General features: G+C 40.3%; 1 protein-coding gene across 5 annotated transcripts in view; it reads right to left on the bottom strand.

The window, feature by feature from the left end:
* LOC145453615 (uncharacterized) overlaps positions 1–19585 on the bottom strand; it is a 371639-nt gene that overhangs the window by 203994 nt on the left and 148060 nt on the right. The window lies entirely within an intron of this gene.

Below are 19585 nucleotides of genomic sequence, written 5' to 3'. Positions count from 1 at the left end.
TGTTTCACGAAACTCCCCATTGATCAAATATGTGCATTCATTACTAAGAGTTTCTACGTCCGTCATGCCGTCAGAGTTTAAAGAACTTTTTGACAATTTGATGGGCCACAGATGTCTTATTCACTCCAACAGCTATTAAATTAGGCATATATTACGCTCATCCTATCGGAATATTCGCCCTCTTTCATAGTTGGTGTTATCTATAGACATCTAAGTCACTGCTTCTCAGATTTCTCTTCGGAACTGAGCCGCACATTGTCATTACCAAATTCTCAGATGAAAACTTTCTTCATCCTCGGAGACTTGAATATCAACTTACTAACTGCTACAACGGGAACTCTTGATTATTTGAATATTTTGGACTCCCACGGTACAGCTCCTCTTATCACTTTACCGACTCGAGTAAGTCATCACTCTGCAACACTATACTTGATCACATATACACCAACTTGACCGCGTGCCCTATTCATCTTGTGGTTATCCGGAACGATCTTACAGACCATTATCCAATTTTGACCGATGTTGTTACTAAATCTCCGCCATTTAAAAGTAGTTATATTTATAAAAGACTAACTATAATGGAGTTCAAGACTTCGTTTTTAGTTGAATCATTCGATTATTTTCCTGGAAATGCTCTACAGCTACTCACCAAAGAAAATCTTGATGCTCAGTTTGAGAGCTTTCTATCTCAGATCACTGACCTAGTCAATAAACACATTCCTATTCACCTCCTTACACGTGGACAACGCACGTTACATCTCAAACCCTGGATCACTCAAGGTATTCTGCGCTCCATTAAGAAAAGAAATAAACTTCATCATATATGGATTACAAATGGTAATGAATTGGACCGAATCAAGTATAAAACTTTGGCAACTAATTGAACCAGATCACATTCAAGGCAAAAAAATCATACTTTCGCAAATACTTCAATCAACATAGCGCAAATCAAAAACAGATGTGTCGTGGGATAAAGAATCTTATCAATGCTTGCTCACATAAATCAACCAAACCATCTCAAATTATCGATGAAAATGGGCTGGTGATATCTGATCCTGCATCAATAGCATCTACTTTAAGCAAATATTTTACATCATTGGTCCAAATCTTGCTGTGAAGTGTAATAATTACCACAACAGATGCATCTTGCCTCCCTTGCAGAGCAATGCTAACAGCATGTTCATGTTACCTGCCAATGAACCAGAAATTCATGATATAATTAGAAATATGAAGGGTGGGAAGGCAGAGGGTTACAGTAAGTTACCCGTTGAGCTGCTTAAAGTAATACCATCAGCTATTACACCATACATCTGCCACTTCTTCAAGCAGTGTGTAGAAAATGGAATCTTCCCTAACTCATTTAAAATTGCAAGGGTGGTTCCAATTTATATAAAAAGGGGACAAAAGCGACATGCCTAACTATAATCTTATATCCGTCTTATCTTGAATGGCTATAGTGTTTAGAAGCTCATCCATACACGACTATATAAGTCAGGGGTGGGCAAACTTTTGAGCTCGCGGGCCGCATTCAACATCTGAGTCCGTTCGCGGGCCGCATTATATAAATTTGGGATTATAAACCAAAACGCAATATTGGTATTTGATTATATAGTGAGGACATGGAGATAATATATATGCTTACTTAAAACAAACCGAATATTGCTTTGATGATAACGTACACGCGTCAGAAATAGTGGCGAGATTTTATAGGCTGGTCGACCTCAATAACCAATTTGTCAAAACTATAGAGATGAAAGTCGGTTGTCCCGATTCCTAAAACAGGATTGAAATTTAAATCTGAAAAATTTCGCGCCCCCTTTTCGTCATGTCGCAAAATGCAACCAGAGTGCTAGCAATCCCAACGGACAGTTTGATGACATGGAGGGTTATGACTGTTGATGAGATGATTCAGAAATATGAAATTCGGACTATACACAGAGCAATAACCATAAATTTGAGCTTATTCGCCCCTAGCGCGAAAAAAATTCAAGTTGACCGCTGCTTCGCCCCCCCCCCCTTCAGATGCTATAACGCGTCCAAGGAGCGCGCGCCCCAGTTTGAGAACCACTGCCCAGATTATACGCATATTCTACAGAGAACGATTCTACCTAAGACACGCGCGAATCGTTTGTTATAAGCACATCACTAAAATAATTAAAACTGGAGTGGCCAATTTGAAATCACACTCGTGATCCGAATTAGGTCAATCTCGTTTAGGATTTCTGTGATGTTTAGCAGTTTAAACTTTCAAACTTCGTGGGCCTCGAGATCGGGATATCGCGCCAGAAATTAAACTTGTTTTTACCTTAGAACAGGGGTTCTCAAACTTTTTAAGACACGCACCCCCACTCCTATGATGGGGAAAGATTTCGCGCGCTCTTATCGTCATACCACAAAACGCAACCGGGATGCTAGCAAACCTAACGGATAGTTTGATGGCATAGAAGGTTACGACTGAGGATGAGAGATTTTTAAATATGAAATTCAGACTAAATACAGAGCAATAGTTATGAATTTGAGGTCAATCGCGCGAAGCGCAAAAAAAATTCATTTGAGCTCAGCTTCGCGCCCCACTTCAGATGCTTTCGCGCCCCCAAGCCCCCCGTTTGAGGACCACTGCCTTAGAATAATAATGGTGAAATATACGAAGAACAAGTTTAATCAAGTTCCTGCATTAATTCGATTTTTAGTACGCATTTTATCAATATTTTCAATAAGTTTCTTTAAACTCTCGCGGGCCGCACGGAACGGTGTTGCGGGCCGCATGCGGCCCGCGGGCCGTAGTTTGCCCACCCCTGATATAAGTACTTTGAACCTCTACTGCAACCAAACCAATTTGGCTTTCGTACCAACTGCAATACTAACCGAGCAGTTCTCAACCTTCTTCTTCAATATCATTCAACAATATCTAAAAATGAAATTGGCTGTAGTATTTTTCCGGACCTTCAAAAAGCTTTTGACACAGTAAACCACAGTCTTTTACTTGATAAATTATTTCGATATGGTGTGAGAGGCTCTCACCATAATCCAATATAATCTTATTTATCAAACCGCATGCAATATGTTGATGATTTATCTTCTGCCAACTCTGCTTCATCGTTAGTTACCTGTGTCATTCCAAAAGGATCGGTCCTTGGTCCCTTACTGTTCAATATATACAGGAACGACGTGATCGCGAGCTCTCCTTTTCACACAACACTATTCGCGGATGACACATGCTTGTATGTCTTGGCCTCCTCTCTTCCAATATTGCAAGAATTAGATCACACCCAAATGCAACGAATCAGTTCTTGGAAGAATGCGAACAAGCTACTTATAAATCCGTCTAAAACACAAATTCTAATCATTAACCAAAAGCCTAGTCCCGTTACATTCGTCTCTCCATTCTTGAATCTAAATAATACAAATGTGAACCCCATCTCCTGTGTGAAGTAACTTGGAATTCACATTGACGATAATTTATCATGGAAGTCCCATATCGATAAAATTACTACAAAACTCTCCAGGGTTGTAGGAATTTTTTCCCGTCCAAGACACAGCCTCCCAAGACCTGAGCTTAGAAATTTGTATTTCTCACTCTTTGATAGTCAGCCCAGTTATGTCATAGTCGTCAGGGGACTTAGCTGCAAAACGTACTAATCGAAAATTGAAGTACTTCAAAATTTAGCAATTAGAAACATATATCAGTTGTATGAAAAAACGGGAACGACTCTCCTCCGAATATAAATCCCTTAACATCTTCAAAGTAGAGGTTAGAAGTGACCTCCCAAGTTTGTTTAATGAAATTTTCACGCCATCTAGTGTCGTACAATACATACACACCGTACTCGGTCTTCGACTTCCTATAATTTATTTGTTTCTCGTGTCACGAATAGTGAGTGCCGGATATCAATCATACAACACGGATCAAAAATATGGAATTACATTCAATTAGCCACTAAGGAAATGTCTTTTTCAGCCTTTTGTCGCGAATTTAAATCTCATTTACTCATGTCATAATAAAGTTACTTGCATTGTAATTGCCGTTCATTGGATTTGGTAATCTGTGGCCAAATTGTTTTTTTTTCTCTAGAATTTGAACTGGCAACTCTGTACATTTATTCATCTGCTATTTATCTTTTGTTTCATTGTATTTCGTTCTTTCGTTATTGTTGCCTGTAACTCTGGTATGTATGTATGTATATTGGGGTTATGGTGCTTAGCAGCTACGGCCTTGTGCACCAGAGCAAAGTGTTGTAGGCATGTGTACTCGACTCTCCTGCTACATTATAGTTGCCTTCCGGTGAGAAAAACATAATCAATCACAGGCAAAATTGTGTAAGGGTTGCCGAGAAGTGACACAATGTATATGGGCACTTGTTTTCTTAGTGCTATGTCCTTAAAATAATTACGCTGTGAGCTATATATCGAGAACATTGTATCAAGAAATGCTCAACCGTCTCTATAACGCCACATGTTGCACAAAGGCCATCGTCGTGACGTCCAATTCTATGTAAGTGCCCGATGAGTTTGCAATGCCCAGTCTGAAGCCTTTTTCTAGTGTTATTCCAACTCACCACTGTTATACCTGTTGTTAATTTATTATTGACTCCATTAAAAGACGATTTTGTACTCCATAGATACAGCTGACTTGCACTCGCTGCAACTTGTATTTTATTTTTGAACGTAATTTTTTACTAAATAAAAACTGTCTCTCTCCAGCAACCCAACTAAGAGATCTATCGACTACTCCTAGCATCTGGAATGAATTACCACAAGATATCCGTGAATTGCCTTCTAATTGATTAAAAAAAGACCTCCTTAATCACCTCTTGTCGTTATACCACTGTTGTCCCACCTTGCCTAGACATTGCTTCATTGATCATTTGCTACGGTTGTTTACTTTTCTTTTTATTTTCCTTTTTAAACCAACATTTTTTACATCCTGACTGTGTTGAGTCAAGTATAGGCTACCTGTTTCATGCTGGTGTGATCAGAATAGTTGACCTTCACGGTCGTATCGATCATTCCTATCTGATACCGAATACTGTGCATGCATTCTGTCTATACCACCATCATTGCCGTCGGTTTTTATGTATTTTGGTTGGATGAAAATACAGACTCTCTCTCTCTCTCTCTCTCTCTCCTGGTTTCTACACAAAACAAAATATGCGTAGGCGACGCACGACCGTAAGGTGTCGCTATGACTTCATCAAGTGATGAGGTGATATTGATTTCTTAGAATGCGAATCCGTCCGATAGCGCTTGAGTCTTTTCAGTTTTCCATGCTCTGAGGAACTATCCGTCCGAATCCGGAATATCTCAACTAAAACCGATGCGAATCCGAATGATGCCGTCCAAAAACCAAAAAAATCCGAATCGAATTACTTTTCCCAAAAATCTGTACTGTACAGTTGAGCTGTGAATAGATTTTACAAAGGCTGCTTAAAAGATTCGGTTTCCTAGACATAAAAGATATGCGGGGACTAGAAATTGGTAAGTTCATGTAGGCCAGTGGTTCCCAAACGGTGGGGAATTCCCCACTGGTGGGGAATTCGATGGTTTCTGGTGGGGAATAGACGCATTTGTTCAAAAGTATATATAGGACAGTCTACATATTCACGGAGACACATGCGCAATCACCGTTACCAGTTAACTGCTCTGGAATGTATGTAACGAAAATTATATTGCGTGTAGTTCACAAAACCTCATTTTAACTCTGGATGGCCAATCATGGCGTCAGAAACGCATCCAGCACGACTAGTTTGACGTGAAATTACGATTTCGCGAAATTTTCAGCGTTACTGGCATCGGTTCACAATACATTTTATGTTGCAGTTATAGGCGATTGTCTTGCGTACTGGTGTGGTTGTCTGTCTTGTGTAGTCAAACCAGCAAATAGCCCCTCTGTGATGACAAAAGTGCTGGGTAGTGGGGAACAGGACCGTAGCTGCCGCACCCCAAACCCCCAATTGGGGGGGGGAGCTCGAAGAGCCCAAATTTATTTCGTGAATTAACATAAATTAAAGTATATTTTAAAAATTATGCAACTTTTTCAAACAATTATCGCGCTGGTTGCGCGAATTAATATTGCCAATTATCTAATTATTGGGTACTCTTTCCCCACGAAAATACGTAGAATTTATAGACATGGAGACTTCCGCTTCGGCTATTACTGCGCCACGACGTACCAAGACATATAAAGTTATAGGCCATGTAACATGCAACTCCGAGAAGTGTGCCAGAACGATCAGCAGCGAGAAGACCTTAGCCGAGAAGGAATGCCTTGTCGTGACCCACAACTTCGATTATACATATATGTTTAATTGGCTAAATGACTGGCGCCGAATGTTCCTGTCCTGGCGATGTGAGCCCCACAGGACAAATGCCATCCCACAGGGAAAAATTATTTGCCAGTAAAGCAATACCAATTTGAAGTCGTGTGTGCCTTTTAGTTCTGGCGATTTCCATATCTTTTGACATAGCAGATATAGGAGGTCACGGAGTAGCATAATATAACTAAGTCAATATACCAACGGGTCCGCCCGAAGATGTTCAATTCTTATTTAGGGGTCCTACCTTATCCTACACACCTCAATCATCTGTACTGGTAAATCTGATTACGTAAGCAGAGAGGGGATAAAAAATTGATAGCAAGATATATGCAATTCCCGATCATAATGGCCGATTAAAAAACGAATTATATAAATTTTTCGCGATTCGCGCGTTTACTCGAATCACAGCGACGCACTAAACAGTAGAACCAATGTAGCTGATCAGTTGTAGGGGAAAAGCGTACAGGCTCAGCGGCGCTGAGGGGGTACTAAGGGCCCAATACCAACGTTTTTTTGACGGGGATAACAAAGTGCTGTTACGGTCCTAGTGGGGAATGAAGGCTCGGAATATATCTGAAGTGGGGAATGAAGACAAAAAGGTTGGGAACCACTGATGTAGGCCTATCAATTCCACTGTGGCCACTGCCCCGAAAACTTCGATGACTTCTTTACCTCGGTATCGAAAGTGCATAAATACCATACACGCGCGTCCACGTCGTTCCACATATGGTGGAAAAAAAGATCATCGCTCCATCAGCTATGCCGGACCTGATTTGTGGAGCAGGGTTTCGCCTGCTATGCGACAGTCGTCGAGCATGTCTATGTCCAGGCCCATTATTGTTTACATTCAAGTCAAAACACCAGTAATTTTTACGAAATAAATACTATCCAGGTATCAAATTTACCGGACCTCGTTCTGACATATCTACCTCGCCTAGTGACAGTTCAGTCATAAATTTTCCTCACTTCCATGTCATTGAAAATCATGTTTCCAACCCATGCGAGAGCGATCGTATTCCTTCCAGTGCTGTATTACGTAGCCCATGGGTGTCTTGGAGGTGTTTCTGTAGTTCGTGCCGGATTAGTAACTTGATATGCGGCACTTCCGAAAGCGATACGAAAGCGCGCGTGTAGTAATACCAGCAGCACTTATATTGGTAGGTGAGTATTATGGGACATTCTCGGTCAGAACTAGTCAGGCTTATCCAGATAGCTTAGTATGTGGTATGTTTTATATTGGAATAATAATGCCTTGTATGATTCAAGCTGACAGGATTCTAGAACGCATCTTCATGTTGTAACGACTCACGCCTTACTACGATTCTAATTTGTAGAGTTCGCCATGACCTCAGATTTCCTTCCAGGCATGCCTGAAGAAAGAACAGACTTATACAAAATAGTGATCTAGTTAGTTTGTGATCAACCACTACATACTGTTTTGCAAGTATTTCTAGGTAATGAGCTTAAATAGTGAGCAGTTCTAGTTCTGGTCGTGCATTTGAAACATATAGCTGCGCCTGCGAACACAGCCTACAACTTGAACTAGAGCTCGAAACATGTGATGCTATTTTACACTGGAATTGTGATACCAGTGTTCTATTGTGAGCTCTTGCAGTTAGTTAATGTTACAAGTGCGTTTGGCCACAATCACTCGAGTACTGGACTGGAATCCCAATCGAACATCAATCGCAATGATTTGAGTCCGGTGATGAGAGATGATGGTTTCAAATACTGTAATCATACACCGTCTGATACCAAGAGTTATATTATTACAGCCATATGCCGGTGATTGGATTTGTTGCAAGTAACATAATCAGCTATTAATGTAACTGTAAGCAGAATTTCTATCAAAATACAAACAGATTCTTACTATGAATCTGTCTAATTTGATGGTAATTTTCATGCTGACAAGACCAATTATTGTAACAATATTTGATTAAAATGCAAATACATTCACAGCGAGTCTTAACCTCGACTTATGAGGTCGGCCTATACTTGGGTGACTGCTTGCTTATCAGCGCTAAAACCAGGGTTGTAATGACTCGAGTCGGACTTGAGTCACGATTTTTCGATGACTCGACTTGACTCGAGTAACTTTCTCAAAATACTGAAATGACTCGACTCGAGTCAATTTCTGTATTGGCTCGACTTGGACTCGAGTCATTGTGCATGACTCGAGCCAAGCCATATGACTCGAGACGCAGACCGCCAAGACCGACATTTCACTGTAATTTCGAAGAATAGTAAAGTAACCACACCATTGGAATTTCGTCTATTGGTACTGGTTGCGACCAAAACTGCTAAAAGTGAGGAAAATTAGTATATTATAAATGCAAACCAGTCGATATCACCAAACAGAGTTATAAAAGGTGGGTTTAACAAGACATTAACAAGACTGAGCAGCCAACACAATGACTTGGACCCGACTCGAGTCATAATACCGTGACTCGGACGGTTCTATACCAATACCGAGAAAACCATTACCGAGAATGGACGTTACCGAGAATGCCATTACCGAAAATTGACATTACCGAGAACGGACATTACCGAGAATGGTCATTACCGAGAATGGACATCACCGAGAATGGACATTACCGAGAATGGCCAATGTCAAGAATATAGCTTACTGGGACTGATGTTGCCGAGAAATGTATACCTGAGCATCGATACCCAATGTGGCAACGCCGTGATGCACTCCCACGACCTGTGCATATGCATAACATGCCTGCATTGCATATATTGCATTCTCGGTAATGTCCATTCTCGGTGGTGTCCATTCTCGGTAATGTCCATTCTCTGTGGTGTCCATTCTCGGTAATGTCCATTCTCGGTGGTGTCCATTCTCGGTAATGGCATTCTCGGTAATGGTTTTCTCGGTATTGTCCGGACACCGACTCGGACTCGACCCTATTTTCGATGACTTGGACACGGACTTTACTCGGTGGTGAATTGAAAATGACTCGACTTGACTCGACTCAAAACTATAAAACTGAGATTGACTTGTGACTCGGTGCCTTGTGACTTGGTTACAACCCTGGCTAAAACACACTTGGACAACTAGATAATTCTAGTTGTCTGACTAGAATAAGCCATTAATCCAATTCTAATCTAACTTGTGTAATGTTTCTATGCTCTCATTTTATTTCTAATCTAATTTCTGGTTTCCTGAAAATGCTAGGAGAAACGAATTAATTTCGGTGTACAGCCATTTGCCATTATCGTGCTCATGTGAATGAACTTTGAATTGCTATAAAATGAACCTGAGTCAATGTTCAAGTTTTTGCAGATTCAATAATACTAATTCTAATCTAATTTGGGAAAAACTGTGTAGCGATCCTCCTAATTATTCCCTAATTTTATTGAAAAAAGTATGGCTAAAAATCTAATTCTAGTCTAATTTAGAAAAAACTGACAGCTATAATTCTGCTTCTAGTCTAATTTGAAAAGGCTGAAATTTTGATATTTGTAGTAGGAGATATTTTCCGAAATAGCAGAAAGCTCGGTAGATATTTCCCTATGAAATCAAGATGCATGTAATGCATAATATGCCTTTTGGAACTGAGAAATAAAGATTTGTATGGTAGTCAGTATGATCAATTACTCAATTGACACACTTTGTATAATGTCACTGTTATGAAGCAGGATGTGGTAATGAAAGCCAAATGTACGCGATGACTCTCAGAATGAACACCATTTGAAATAAATTTGAGTATTTATGGGGAAATTTCAAATTTAGAACCAAACCTTCATCGGCTGAAGGTCAAGACATGCAACTGACTCATACAGCAGAATTCAACCAGATTTGCAGTAAATATTCATCACCATCTTTTGGCTGTATGTCAAAATCATATTGTAGGCCTAATCGTTTTGTCCTTCTAACACTGTTGTTGATGCACACCGCACAGCTCATTTTAGGCAGAAGTATTTGATAGTAGTGGATTAGATGTGTATTGTGGTAGAACTTTGTTTTTTTTTGTGAGTTGGCGAAAATTTGAAGTTTCTTAAAGTCCTGTATATTTTAGTATGCGCATGTCAAGTTTATAAAGGGTAAAATACCAAGCTGTTTCGTAATACTTAGGTTGATGTTTTTGATTTAATTGTAAGAGACCTAGTTGATTCTAAGAGACCTAGGCTTGTTCATAAGCCTGTATTATCACACAGTTGAATAGCTAACTATGTCAGGGCTCTTCAACCGGGTCTATGGCATAATGCTCAAAGCAGGGACGGCTAACTCGTGGCCCTTGGGCCAAATGTGACCCTCGAGAAGGTTTTGAGTGACCCGCGAGCAATGGTCCCTCTAATTTTACACGAATCTGCGCGTACTCATCAACTCACTGCGCAGACCCTAAGGTAACAGTGGGTAACGTCTAATAAAAGGTCTTCCATTCGGCTTTCTTGTGCGAGGCTGACGTTTGTATGTGCGCGGCGACATCAAAAGCAGAGCGCGGCCGCGCTCATGAGCAGCTTAAAGGAAACGGTACCCGCGAGGTAATTCTTGAAATTAGATCAATTTAAAATGAATTATCCACATAATTTATGATGAGCTTGCAAGGCCAACCAAAAATTTGATAAACCTGACCACGAAATTTAGGATGTTGATGACTAAAATATCAGTTCCGACCCTTTGGCAACGCCACATTTTTCGTAAATCTACATATATAACCATGAAGTAGAATATATCGTGGCAGATTTATTTGCCTTGAAATTATTCTAAGCACTTCGATCGATTGATTGTCAATCGATTTCTTACTCTTAGTATTGCTACCTCCTTCTGAAAATTAAAAATACCCTGCATTTTCGTAAATGAGTCTAGCTGTATATCCAACTATGTCGTCCAACATCAGACTTCGCGTCTGCACTCGCAAAAACATCGTCGGCGATGAAACCTTTATACAAAATGATAAATGCATGTTTGCAAAATCTTCGATAGGGATACGTCCAAGTGTCAATAATTCTTTCTTTGCCAAATGAGCCCAGAGGTATACGGAGGCTACACGTAATATATGCAAGTAACAATATTATTGAACGAATTTATTCATAAACTTTGAAAAATTTTCGCGCCTCTCGCACACTGAGTTTTCATGACCTAGTTGTTATTGATGTTGATGAGTATAGTAAGAAAAATATTGTTTACACTATTTCCTAATCCGGTTCACTCATATTGGACGACTAATAGATTTCATCAACATTCAAGTGGCCCACGCAATGGTTCGCAAATCTCACGTGTCTTTTTGGCCGAAAAGGTTGGCCACTCCTGGTTCAAAGGATGTGCCAATCGTACTGGGGTGTACCAGATACGCATTACATTATAACTACCGTAGCTATCTCAATAAATATGCTGGTTCATGCTTCAGAACAGTATGACCGTATGTGCAATATCGTACAATGTTTACAGTTCTTTTGGGATGTCATCAGCAAATGTTACTCGTCATCATTTAACCGTTGGTAGTCGTAAGAGGACATATTGGTTCCTCTTGGAGTAGAACAGGTTGGAGTTAACATGTGTTCAGCTTGCGATAACTGCTGTCTAGAATGTTTCTCGAGGAAACCGCCGCGATAGCTCAGACATTTTGAATTCGTACCTGCCAGATGGTTATAAATAGCGCAGTCCGCTGTCTACAGAATTGCTGAGGTGTAACCAGGGGGTCTCATTGTCAAGTTTGAGAACCACTGTGTTGGATGCTCTGGCTTATTCTTATGTCTATTTGGCCAGGGGTAGTCAACCTGTGGAGGTACGGCTACATGCAGCCGTAAAACCGTAATTATAATTATGCGGCGGTCTGCGCATACTCATATTAGCGTGTGATGCCTGCCGTCACTATGCAATTTCGTTTTTAATATAACACTGTCCTTGCAATCTGCGCCCCTTCGTACAAACGCAAACTGTACAGAAAAGTGATGCGGTTGGTTCTTGATTAAGAAATACAGAGTTGGAACGACGTGTGTCTCACGAATGACGGTTCTTATAGTACTTCCGAGCGATTCCAATGCGTAGCTTTGTACTGCATGTTTCGTTAGCAGCGATACGACCAAGATTAACAACCTTCCACATTGGAAAATAGGATAAAAACTATAACTCTTTGTGGAAAGGAATGCTTCGTCACAGAGCACAGAAAAATCGTCTCTCACCACTTGACTCGAATAACTAGGATTAATGTTCTATTCAGATTTAAATCATCGAATCATTGTAGTCAGCCTTACACGTAATCATTCGGTAAATTGGGGGCACCAACTACAAATGGAACGCTCCGTCGAAACTAATTTGTGCAGCGCTACCTGTGCGTGTCGTACATACTAAATACTTTTGGCGATCTCTGTGTCCAGTGCTTGTCTTGAACAATGAACGTATTTTACCACATGCCTCTCGTTTACATGCTGTATAGGCCTGCGTATCTCTGGTTCCCATTTGTGAGACTTATTTAATCTATTGCGATTATACTTATCTGATGAATACACGTGAAAGAGGCAACTATCGTTGTGCATTCGTTGAAGCTGTCAAAGAATTCACGCGAAATGTTGTTCGATTCAGTTTATTAGCAATTATTATCAGTTCAATACACCACAAAATTGCAATACAATGAAAAGATAGGAAGGTGTCGAATTAGTCGAAACTATCATGAGAACAGTAATTTTTGTGCTGTTGATATTTTTGTATGTAGTACAATATTGTATGGCAATTGCAATACAATCTAATGATAATCTTTGTTTTGATTAGTTTCACACTATCATACATGGCAGATATGGACATATTGTCATGAGCTAAGCTGAATAGAGTTTAAAATATTTGTTCTAAATTTGTTCGTAACACTTTGAACTTGAAAGTTGGACTTCAAACGTCATATTGACATGCAAGCTATTAGCAGAAATCACCACTGTGATTTATGTGGGAAAACGTTCACAAGGAAGGGTAGCCTGAAGCTTCATATGGTTATCCATACTGGCGTTAAGAATCATAACTGTTATATATGCGGTAAAGCATTTACACGGAAGGGCATCCTCACGCGCCATAAGGATATCCATGCTCGCATCAAAAATCATGACTGTGATGTGTGTGGGAAAGCATTTACTGAGAAGAAACACCTCATGCTGCATATGTATATACATGCTGGCATTAGGAATCATAGCTGTGATGTATGTGGTAAAGCATTTACACAGAAGGGTTACCTCAAGCATCATACGGTTATCCATACTGGTGTTAAGAATCATAACTGTGATATATGTGGCAAAGCATTTACAATGACGAGTAGCCTCAAACGTCATATGGATATCCATGCTGGCGTCAAACATCATACCTGTCATGTATGTGGGAGAGCATTTACTCGAAAGGGAGTCCTCAAGCTTCATATGGATATACATGCTGGTATTAGGAATCATAGCTGTGATGTATGTGGTAAAGCATTTACACAGCAGGGTCACCTCAAGCTTCATATGCTCATCCATACTGGCGTTAAGAATCATACCTGTGATATATGTGGTAAAGCATTTACAATGACGAGTAACCTCGAACGTCATATGGATATCCATGCTGGCGTCAAACATCATACCTGTCATGTATGTGGAAGAGCATTTACTCAAAAGGGAGAACTCAAGGTACATATGGATATACATGCTGGCATTAAGAATCATAGCTGTGATGTATGTGGTAAAGCATTTACACAGCAGGGTCACCTCAAGCTTCATATGATTATCCATGCTGGCATTAAGAATCACACCTGTGATATATGTGGGAAAGCATTTACTAAGAGAGAAAACCTCAAGCGTCATATGGATATCCATGCTGGCATTAAGAATCACACCTGTGATATATGTGGGAAAGCATTTACTAAGAGAGAAAACCTCAAGCGTCATATGGATATCCATATTGACGTCAGAAATCATACCTGTGAGTCTGTGACGTATATGGGAGTGCATTCACTGAGAAGACAAGTCTCATGCGTCATGTAGATATCCATGCTGGCGTTAAAAATCATAACTGTGATGTATGTGGTAAAACATTTACACGAAAGAATCACCTGAACTGTCATATGGATATGCATGCTGGAATCAAAAATCATAAATGTGCTATCTGTGGGAAAGCACTCATTCGGAAAGGTAGCCTAAAGCTTCATATGGATATGCATCCTGGCCTCAAAAATCATGAATGTGCTGTGTGGAAAAGCATTTACTGAGAATACTAGCCTCACGCGTCATAGGGACATACATGCTGGCGTTAAAACTCGTAAATATGCCATATTTGGGAAAACATTTACTGGGAAGGGAATCTCAAGTGCCATATGGATATGCATGTTGGTAGCTAAAATCATGAATGCGATATCCGGGAGAAATCATTTACTCGGAAAACCGACCTCAAACATCGAGGCTGGGATCGTTAACCATGCTTGTATCATTCCTGCAAAAACATTTACAGGAATTACTTCGAGTTTCATTCCGTTTAAAATGTGCGGTTCCGTTAATTAATCATTTCAAAACTGCAGATGTTTGTGATCGAATTGTAAGATGGGAAGGCGTCGAAATGAACTACTACATTCTCTCAAATAAACGGGTAAATGCTTAAATCCGAGAGGCATTGGTACAGCGGAACCTTGTTATGCAGATCTCTGTGCTAGTCATGAACATTGTGCTTATTTTACTACAAGCCTGTCACCATAGTGTCCTATATGGTGTCGACACAAGCAAATCGCACGGTTCAATGAAATTGTATCACGTCACAGTTTCTATTTGGCTACAGGCAATTTGACAGTGATTTTTGACCGGCTTGCCGAGCATTAAATTTGATGAATCGGGTATCAATCGAAAGCTGACGCTGTACTGCTTGCGAAAATATAAATTTTGTTCCACTCATGGCCCTGGAACCCCCACAATCAGCCCCAAATTATTCATTGTCGAGTAGATTGGCAGTGTGACGCAACAATGCTGTCTGGCGAAACGAGAGACTAGCTCAAGAGCAAGGATGCGGCCGAGCGGCGAGAGTGGGATCAGCTGACGTCGCGGCAATAGCGATGTGCAACCGCGCCACAGAGAAACGCTGCGCTGTTGATACTTTTTCTGCGCTTCGGTACAAGCGAGCACACACCAGCCTTTCCTTGACTTGTAAGGGTAAACTGGGTCCACAGAATGTATTAGGGCCCTACCAATTTTCGCGCAATATCCTTCAGCTGATAGAGATATGTAGGCTACGTCTAAGTAGTCTACATTGGATATGTCAGATTATTATGATATCGATTGCCTCAGCCCGCATGTTGCGTAGGGCTCCAGAGACACGTCGCGCTGTTGATGGCGGGTGTCGATACTTTCTATAGTCGCTTTTACGGTTAAGTGTGAGCAAGGAGCATTGAGCATGAGCATACATTACAAGCTTTTATTTGATCCGTATGGGTAGGACTTGGTCCGCGAATGCAGCAGGTAAAATGTTGATTGTTGAATAAAGTTTAACAGCAGGAGTGTCGAATTAAAGTGGTATCGCTGTCCGGATTCAATCCGTTACTAGAAAGCTTGCGGGCCATACCTGCCAAATGATTCCAAAATGTTACCACCAAATTCATACCTTTGTTTTTCACTGGAATATATCTGATATCACTATAAACGCGTTGACGTTGGAATTTGGTTTGGCATTTTTCAATCACCAAACAGTTTTTTTGAATGCTGGGGACCTTTTGCGTCAAAAGCAATACAGTGGTATCACATATAGGCCTATTTGAATTATATTCATTCTGTAGCCTGTATTATATTCCTAATGCAACTTAAGTAATTACGTAAAACGGATTTGCATTATTTTTTTCGCATCTGTGAATAACTGAATGTCCATTGTCCATTCGGCCCAACAGAGTTTGCACTTTATTGCCTTCTCGGAATTTGGTGTCAAGGTCACCGACGTGGTGCTTATGGGGACTAGAGTGAAAACTCAACACTGTAGTTGTATTACTACAATATGATATATTTACATTATCTAAATTTGCTGTCTTGAGTGAATCTTATTACTTGAAAGTATATTTTTCTTACTCGAAATATCTCTATCAGCTGAAGGATATTGCGGGAAAATTGGTAGGGACCAAATACAGTATCAACAGCGCCACGCATCTCTGGAGCCCTACGCAACAAGCGGGCTAAGGCAATCGATATCATAATAATCTGACATATCCAATGTAGACTACTTAGACGTAGCCTACATATCTCTATCAGCTGAAGGATATTGCGCGAAAATTGGTAGGGCCCTAATACATTCTGTGGACCCAGTTTACCCTTACAAGTCAAGGAAAGGCTGGTGTGTGCTCGCTTGTACCGAAGCGCATAGAAAAAGTATCAACAGCGCAGCGTTTCTCTGTGGCGCGATTGCACATTGCTATTGCCGCGACGTCAGCTGATCCCACTCTCGCCGCTCGGCCGCATCCTTGCTCTTGAGCTAGTCTCTCGTTTCGCCAGACAGCATTGTTGCGTCACACTGCCAATCTACTCGACAATGAATAATTTGGGGCTGATTGTGGGGGTTCCAGGGCCATGAGTGAAATTAAATTTATATTTTCGCAAGCAGTACAGCGTCAGCTTTCGATTAATACCCGATTCATCAAATTTAATGCTCGGCAAGCCGGTCAAAAATCACCGTCAAATTGCCTGTAGCCAAATGGAAACTGTGACGTGTTACAATTTCATTGAACCGTGCGATTTGCTTGTGTCGACACCATATAGGACACTATGCTGTCACTATCATGCTTCATAATCTTGCGTGCCTCCGGTGCACATTTTCAAGACTCGTACAACATATTGCGGTAACTTATTCGATGAATACGTGTGAAAGAGGCAAATGTCGTTATACATTCGTCGAAGCTGTCAGAGCAAGAACTAACGCCGGACTGTTGTATCTGATTTATGCTGACAAACTACAGTACAGTCGTTCTCAGTGTATGGGTCAAAAATTGGCCACAGAAGACTTGTACAAACTATAGATCTAGTTATGTCACGGTAAACTAACAAGTGGTTTTGACTAGTTCTGGTTGCATAGTTTGGAAAGCAGTTCTAGTTCTATTTGCGCATTTTACTTGAAATATTGTTGTAGAGCAGTGGTTCTCAACCTTTTTGTCTTCGCGGACCCCTTTTGAACCGTCACGGACCCCGCGGACCCCCTCAAGTTTTAGTTCAAATTTAGCCCAATTCTATTGCCACCGGCATCTGTCATTTGCATATATCAACTATTGGCTTGTGATAAAAAGCGACATAATGACCGTTCCTGACAATAAAATCATACTGTATGTAGAAATTGGCTGGAATTTTATTATTCCGGAGTGTATTCTGCAGCTGCATTTCTTAAATTATGTGGCCGTGTCTTGAAAATTCACGCATTTCGATGTGATATGAACAAGAGTGCCGAAAATCCATTTTCAAAATGGTAAAGGTTGAGGCGAATGTAACATTGCCACCTGACTCTTCCGACGACACCTTCGTGTGTCATCGAAACATATTATTTGGCACCCAAATTGAGAAATAGATTTCAATGAAGTTATCACGTCCAGACTAGTCGTTTCTGTCTGCAGCTCATCTTCAAGATATTCTGGAATATATAGTGGTTATATGTGTAAAAGACCTGAGTTAATCACACACGATTCAGCAACTGCTGGAGAGACTTTATCAAGTGTCCTAATACCGCCGAAGCGGCTGGACACAAAAGAGCAAGTGAAACCACGACGCAATTATTATACAACTGATATAAGGGGCAGTATTATAGAGCAGGGCTGCCACATATGTAGGCTATATCACAGGAAAAAATGGATTTCATGATGTGGATTTAACCCCTTTTTAGGAAAAAATAATTTAACCAAACCTAAACAAAACATCTCTAAACTACAATATGCTTGCATAAGTAGGCCTATGCTATTGGTAATAAAAGTTAGTTTGCATGGTCGGATAATGCATATCATATAGTGTCATTCTATTGATGTGAGTCCTGAAGCCTTAGTAGTTTTGAAGCGAAACTGCCTCGTCATTTCCCTAATTTTAAAAAAGTTACAAATTGGTAATAAGTCATTTTGCAAATTTAGAGGTCTCGCGGACCCCCGGTTAAGAACCACTAGCGTCGATATTTCATTTCAGACGACCATTCTGTTTATGGAAGTCCTGAAAATTTAGCAGTTACGAAGCCAATCTGCCTCATGAGCTTCGTATAGCTTAAAATATTAGGTAATCAATCATGTTGCAAACTTAGAGGCTTCGCGGACCCCCTGAAAATGCTTCACGGACCCCCAGGGGTCCGCGGACCCCCGGTTGAGAACCACTGTTGTAGAGCAACAACTGGAGAACATGACGTATCGTCGTTTGTCATGAAACGTGATACCTGTGTTCTGTGGTGTGATGTTGTTCCAACCGTCACTACTAACAGTAACGTTGCCAGAGGTGGTCAAAGTAGTCAATAAATCTACTCAAGTAGAAGTAGAAGTAGCGACGAAAAAAATCTACTCAAGTACAAGTAGAAGTACTTCTTTAAGCAACCTTAAACTACTTGAAGTAGAAGTAGAATTGACTGACTTTAAAAGCACTCAAGTAAGTAAGTAGTAGTGAAAACGATCCTAATCCGTTCACATGGATTGTAAAAAGATGCAAATTGAGCTACCGTATGCGATAGGTGACGAGCTTGATTCGTATTGATACATACCAGCACCAGCAGGTATCCAATTTTCGATAGCATAATCATTCGTCCACATCATGGGATGAAAATGATAGTGTTGACATGGAAATGCGATGCTAATACTCTGTTTTCTCGAACAGCACGTTTTAGAAAATATCATGGTATGACGCCATTCCCCATATTACAAGGCCCGTAGTTTAGTCGAAGAGCAATATGAAGAAGTTTTATTGGATACGGGGTAAACACTTTGCACGATTAGTAAACGTTGATAAAAATTATGGGGGGCCATAAAAATGCAATATTTTGTAGCTTTATTTCCAGAAATTAAAGGCATTACTACACTTGCTTTTATACTTCAACATGTTATCCAGACAAAAGAACTGATATTAATTATAACTCAAATTATATGATACTGGGAGTTGAAAGTGAAATATAAATACTACTTCTGAAAGCCGAACATGTATTTCATGTTTTTAGTCCAGAAAGTTTCAAAGGTGGTATGCTAAAACAGCTCCAAAACTAAAAAAGTCAGAGTCCACTCTTCCAGATTCGGACACGCCATGGACATGCTAGATTACGATATGACTACACTGTAATTTTTTTCATGTCGTTGAAATCAGAAAAGACAACACTTTTTTCGTCAAAAAAGATCCCACGT

The sequence above is a fragment of the Botryllus schlosseri genome, chromosome 1, assembly GCF_051294905.1.
Source record: "Botryllus schlosseri isolate E-star chromosome 1, Bs_hap1, whole genome shotgun sequence".
In the NCBI taxonomy this organism is placed as follows: Eukaryota; Metazoa; Chordata; class Ascidiacea; order Stolidobranchia; family Styelidae; genus Botryllus; species Botryllus schlosseri.
This window is presented reverse-complemented; position numbering and strand designations above follow the sequence as displayed.